This window comes from Rutidosis leptorrhynchoides, chromosome 6 (genome assembly GCF_046630445.1).
Source record: "Rutidosis leptorrhynchoides isolate AG116_Rl617_1_P2 chromosome 6, CSIRO_AGI_Rlap_v1, whole genome shotgun sequence".
Taxonomy (NCBI): domain Eukaryota; kingdom Viridiplantae; phylum Streptophyta; class Magnoliopsida; order Asterales; family Asteraceae; genus Rutidosis; species Rutidosis leptorrhynchoides.
Window position 1 is genome coordinate 65,833,208 of NC_092338.1, and position 7,012 is coordinate 65,840,219.

Sequence of the window (7,012 nt, forward strand, 5' to 3'; positions counted from 1 at the left end):
ACGTCTCATGTAGAGGTCAAAACCTCGAAAAGAGATCAATTAATATGAAACTTTTATAATCGATATGAACGGGACATTTCATATGGTACTAATAGAGTAACCGTTATACAGTTTTTAATGCTAGGCATATTTCTGTTTATTTATTTTTTTTGTATTTATATAATGTACATCGATATGAATATAGATTGTGTTTGCAGTTTATGTGAGATGGGCATATCACACATATAAGAGAATTGGGTAGTAGCAATTGTCATATACCTACATGTGAAGTAGTACTATCAAAGTAGTTTGAATAAGTGTGAAATTTGAATGATACACTTCTGTAACTAGGTTGATTGTGGAAGTAGTACTAACAATTGTTCAAATACACTTTTACAGTTGTCGTGGAAGTCGTTGGAGAAGTTAAGAATACACTTGAGCAAACTTGTGATTTAACGGGTTTATAAGTAGTATTATAATATAACTTGAGCACATTATCAATATCACCTACAGGGAGACGTAGATCAACTAACCCCCTATACAAATACAACATGCAAATTCAGAATTATTAATCAAATTTACAAACAAATCAAGAAATGTCATTGAAGAAACAAGTTCAAGAAATAGCATTGAACTGTAACAGTTTGCCGGAAAGATATATACGTAAACCGGATGAAGAATATGGTCATGTTGCTACTAACGATGCCACATCATCTCTCACGACTGCTGCTGACATTACGGTTATTGATTTTAGCCTTTTAATTTCTTCATCTTCCGAGCTCGAAAAGCTTAAATCAGCAATTACAACTTGGGGCTGCTTTCAGGTACACTTCTTTTTTTCTTTTTTAATTATTATTTTATTTTATATTTCATATATTTCTTGTATTAACTATCTCAAGATAGGCTAGGTGTCTACAAAGGTCGGAAACAGTCACTTGAGTTAAACTATTGGAGTAAAAATATGTCTGTACCCGTGTAACATGAACACGTTTACATTTCTTCATTACAATCACTTTACTATATGATTGTTTGTTTGTTTGACCTAATTTGTCGAGTAATTAATTATGCGTTGTTGTTTAGTGGAAGAAATCTTTTCCTCTGTCTGTCGTAATAGTAGTTATTTCAGTTAATTATAAACAAATGGTAGTCAACTGAAATTAGTTATTTGATTAGTAGCTTATGTACTGTGCTTAGATTGTTCCCATAATAAGTAAGTGATTAGCACTTGTGAGTGTCTTTATAAAAAAAAACTGCCATGCATATATGGTCACTAAATTTTTGTTTATAAATATATATGTTCTTATTTGATATAACAGTATGTATGTCAGGCGATCAACCACGGAATCGAAAGTTCGTTTTTGGAGAAAGTGCGAGAAATGAACAAACTTTTCTTTAGTTTACCTGCAGAGGAGAAGAAGAAATGGTCGAGAGAAGAAAATGACGTTGAAGGTTATGGGAATGACACGGTACTTTCAGATCAACAAATTGTTGACTGGACTGATAGGCTTTATCTTACTGCTTTTCCACAACACCTAAAACGACTTCAATTTTGGCCTCACAATCCCACACAGTTTAGGTAAATTATAAACCGACTTTAGATCATCAACATAAAGTTAATTTCTTTTTATTATGCTTTGAAAAGAGGTAGATAAAAACTAAGTCTGGAAAACGGATCGGGTAGGGTCGAGACCCAAATGGGTTTGGGTTAAAAAGGGTCATGGGTCGAACGGGTCTCAAAATTCAAACGGGTCGGGCCCAAACGGGTTGGGTCGGGTCGAGACCCATTTTTTCTTATAAATTTTTCCCTTAAAAAAAAATTTCAAAAATTTCATTTCTTTTATTTTTATTACTTTTTTTTAAAAAAATTACTTTTTAAAGAAGCTTTTTTTTTGTTTCTATTATTTTTTTCACTGTTTTATTTTTCTAATTTTCGAAGTTTTGTATAATTTTTATATTTCATTTTTTTTTAAATTTTTTCGTAAAATGGGTTGAAAATGGGTTTCAACGGGTCTAGATCAGTGGCGAGTGTAGGTATATCCGGACGAGGTCACGTGACACCACTCTGAAATTTATCAAAAAATTTTTTTTTTTTTTTTATAGGACACCACTAAATATAATAATGGGACCCCATAAATTTTTAGAGATTATAATTTCATAGTTTTGACTCCTAAGGTGTTTGAAATTAGCTCACTTACGACTTTATAGTATGAGCCAATGAATATATTATATATAAAAATAAACAAACCTTTGTCCAATTCCAATTCTAATTCTGTTTTACTTCATTCAACATCACAATTTCTTTTGGTTCTATCTTCAATCCTTCAGCCTAGGGATGTCAACAGATCGGATATGGATCGGGTGTGAGCGTGAAGCCATATCCATTTAGTTATTGTTCATCCATATCGATAGTCATATTCATATCCATTTAAATTTAGTTCATATATATATATATGTATATATATATATATATATATATATATATATATATATATATATATATATATATATATATATATATATATATATATATATCAGTGGATTAAGCTGGTTAATGGATATCCATTAGAAATCTTATAATATTTTCAAATATATAATGAAAACAAAACGTAATATAACATGACATAATTTAAAATTATTGCACCTGAATGTGTAAAGTTTGTCTAAGAATGAACATAATTTGTTAATTTTACTATAAAGCATATAATATGACAAATTATGTGTAATTTTTATGTTGAGATATATATGTTTTATTGTGAGTACGCATAGTGAATTCATTATATAGGTGTAAGTAAGATGAATGTGTAATGGTAAATATATATGTAATAGTTATTGTATACTAATCCCCAATCTTATCACTCGTAATTACCTAACTTATTCTTTTTTAAAAAGTCAAGTGAAATTATAATTTTACAGCTATTGTTTATGTTATGCGATTTATATTGATAACTGTGATGGCCCGTCCATATCCATCTGGACGAACACGTCATTCAATGATTTCATTGCGAGGTATTTGACCTCTATGTGATACGTTTTGTAACATTGCATTCGTTTGAAAAGGTATTTCATAAATATATATAAAATCCAGGTTTTTAACATCTGATGATTCCTACGTATAGACAATCACCATTTAAATGGTTTACAATAATACATCTGTTGACAATATAGTCAAAATAAGATACATGGTAATAGTTTGGTGAATGCAAGTTTCTTGTATATAGCATGTATGACTCCAAGCACATAACTTGTATCACGTATGAGCAAATAGCGGAAGACTTCTAGAAACCTGAGAATAAACATGCTTCAAGTGTCAACACAAAGGTTGGTGAGTTCATAGTTTTAATATTACACATAATCCGTATATCAATGTGGATTACAAAAGTTCAGTTGTTTCATTCAAAACGTTTATCAATATGTTTTAATTAAAAGGTGGACCACAATATTTCAGTTGTTTCATCCGAAACGTTTATCAATATGTTTTAAATAAAAGGTGGACCACAAGATTTCAGTTGTTTCATCCGAAACGTTTATCAATATGTTTTAAATAAAAGGTGGACCACAAGATTTCAGTTGTTTCATCCGAAACGTTTATCAATATGTTTTAAATAAAAGGCGGACCACAAGATTTCAGTTGTTTCATCCGAAACGTTTATCAATCGGTTCTACAAAGTTGAGCACCCTGGTAACTAAACTTTAACGTTTATATAATTTGTACCCTTTGTATAATCATCTTAATAATACACGCAAACCAACGTGTACGCTTCTCAAATAGCATACGTCCGTTAAAAGGCTAGCGCTACTAGCTCGGACGGGGATGTCAAGCCCTATGGATCCATATACAACTATTCGCGCCCATCGGTTCTTATAACCGACAGTTACTAGTTACCAAAGCTAAGGGATTTTCGGTTCAAACTCAGTGTAGAATTTAGTATGTACTTGTGTCCATTTCGTAAAACAGTTTATAAAACAGCGCATGTATTCTCAGCCCAAAAACATATATAAAAAGGGATCAAATGAAACTCACAGTTTAATATTGATATACAATATTGCAGGAAAGCTCGTAGACGCATCGGAGATGATAAACACGAGGTTTGATTCACAAAAAAATATCCCCGAACATTACCCATAATTTCCTTGGCAATAACCCATATTTTCCTTAGCTCTAGCTCGCTCGGAAACTCGTTTTGAAAATTACTTGGACATCACTCCGTCGTAATATTTTATGTACATTATTATTTTTGTATCGCAAAAATAATAACACTAATAATAAAAATAATAAGATTAATAATAATCTTATTAATAATAATAATAATAATAATAATAATAATAATAATAATAATAATATAAATAAGTAAAGAATTACGGAGTATATGAAATGAATGAGACGACCAGAGCAAATTCGATCAATTTATAGGACTTTTTTGTCCCAGCACCTCATGCGATCGCATGAGGTTTGTATGGGATTCTCATGCGATCGCATGAGCCCCTCAGCCAGCTCACAATCGTTTGTATTTTTGCTTGTCGACATAATTAAATATTATATTAAATTTACGTGCATAGTTGACTTGTAACTTTTGCTCCGATAAGTCGTACGTCGTTACTCGACTTATGTCCCGGTTCCTGTTTTTCAAACGTCCTTACGTACGCTTAGAAAACTAGCATTTTTCGTTACGTGACGTGTACCTTTATCAAAAATTAAATTTAATCATTGATAACTATGTCACTCTAAGTGTAGCTTTAATCAATTAAGTGTTTTGGTTATTTGCTTCTATAAATCATCGTCTCGCAGTATATACATATACATATATATATTTTATTTATTTATTTTGAAATAGTGTTCTACTGTAGCAAAGTTACTATAGCAAAGTCAATTTTTACTGTAGCAAATAGTGATTTTCGAAAACACTGTAGCATTTTGGGTACTGTAGCAATTTGAAAATACTGTAGCAAATTTGTGTTTTACTTATTCATCTTAAACATTTTAGTTAACTTATCTAAATATCAATCGAATCAATAATCGAATGTTACTATCGTTTACTAAATAACTTGAAATCATATATATTCAAATAGATATATAAACCAATAAGTTTAATGTACGGTATCATGCAACTAAAACTTTGTTACGTTTTCAAGTTATAGTATATATGTATCTATTTACATATAATGGTTCGCGAATCATTGAGAACAACCGAAGGGTATTTGAATAGTTTAAAATTTTGAGATTCAACTTCATAGACTTTGCTTATCGTGTCGGAAACGTTAAAGATTAAGTTTAAATTTAGTCGAAATTTCCGGGTCATCACAATAACAGGTTGTAATATTGAAATTTAAAAGTGTTATAGAATAGCAATTTAAAATTGCTACTATAAAATTGCTACTCTATAGGCCAATTGGCTCTAATACTATTGTATTATTGCTATCGCTACTTTAAAATTGCTACTGTGAAATTGCTAATGTATATGTCATTAATTGCTACTACATATGAACAAATTATTCAATTTTATGTTTGTGTATTGGGCACGACCCGACCCGACCTGATTTGACCCGACACGTTCAATGTTTTGTGCAAGCTATCGAATAAATTTTTAGGACCCCATTGGGTTTTGATCCTAGAATCGCTACTGGTCTAGATGGACCTTCTAACATATTGAAAGACTAAAGATGGGTCCATATTGGACCCATTCCCTTTGATTTTTCGAGACCCAATGAACCCAAATGGTTGATCAAGTGGACCCAATCTTTGGTGTATGGGTCTAGATTTCCAGGTACATATTTGATTGTTGCAATTATGATGTGACAGGGAAGTTATTGAATAATATAGCTTTAAAGTAGCGTCGATTAATGAGGTTGTTCTTAAGGCCCTGGCAAGATCACTAAATTTGGATGAAAATTGCTTTTTGGATCAATATGGGACTAGTGGGAAGATTCAAGCAAGATTTTGTTACTACCCTCCTTGTCAGTGGCCTGAAAAAGTGTTGGGACTCAAACCGCATGCCGATGGTTCGGCCATCACAGTTCTGTTGCAAGACAAAGAGGTTGAAGGCCTTGAGATTTTAAAAGATGGTCAGTGGTTTGGAGTTCCTATCATTCCTGATTCTTAAACCATAAATATTGGTGATCAAATTGAGGTAATTATTATATCCATTTAATTATCAAAGTTTGATTAGTGGAATGGTACTAATTAAATTCTTAGGTAATGAGTAATGGGGTATTCAAGAGTCCGGTGCACAGAGTGTTGGTGAACTCAAAAAGAGAAAGGATGATAGTGGCTATGTTTTGCATCCCTCAAACTGAAAAGGATATAGGACCCGTTGAAGGACTCATTACGGATGAAACACCAAGGTTATACAAGAACGTCATGTTTTCTCTCGAATTCTTTTTTGAGTATGCTCAGTTAGGTAAAAGATTCATCGAAGCCTGCAAGATATGATGATTGATGACTACGTGCAGAAGATGATTGTGTTTTTAATAATGTGTATATTACGTGTGCAACACTTGAAGTTGTTTTCACTTCTGTTATGTACTACTGTATTATATTATTATTGCCAATATAAAAAATATTGTGAACCTTAGTTGTACGGTAATGTATGTATTAATCTGTTTGTTTTTTTAGAATCTTTTCGTTTCTGTTATGTATATTATGTGTGCATCACTATGATCAGTATGTCCCTAACCAAAAGGCTGTCATCACAACTTTGTTTATCATCAATATTTAATCAAATATAGAAACAAAATTAACTGTCTATGTATAAGCAAGTTCAAGAATTAGCAGCAGAGTGCAACCTGCAACAGCTACCAAAAAAATATATATTTATGTAAACTAGATGAAGAATAGGGTCATGGTACTGCCACCTATGATGCCACATCACCTAAGGCTGCCCAGATTCCTACTATTCATTTTAGTCTTTTAGCTTCATCATCAACGTTAGAGCTCGATAAACTATAATTTGCAGTTTCTACTTGGGGATGCTTTCAGGTCTATATCTATCTTTGTTACAGTTAGTTGAGTTAATTTTGTTGAGTTATGTGTTATTAC

At 31.8% G+C, this 7,012-nt stretch overlaps 1 pseudogene; it reads left to right on the forward strand.

Moving 5' to 3' along the window:
• Positions 1 to 575: 575 nt before the first annotated feature.
• LOC139853710 (codeine O-demethylase-like) lies at positions 576 to 6,406 on the forward strand (annotated as a pseudogene).
• The last annotated feature ends 606 nt before the right edge of the window (positions 6,407 to 7,012 follow it).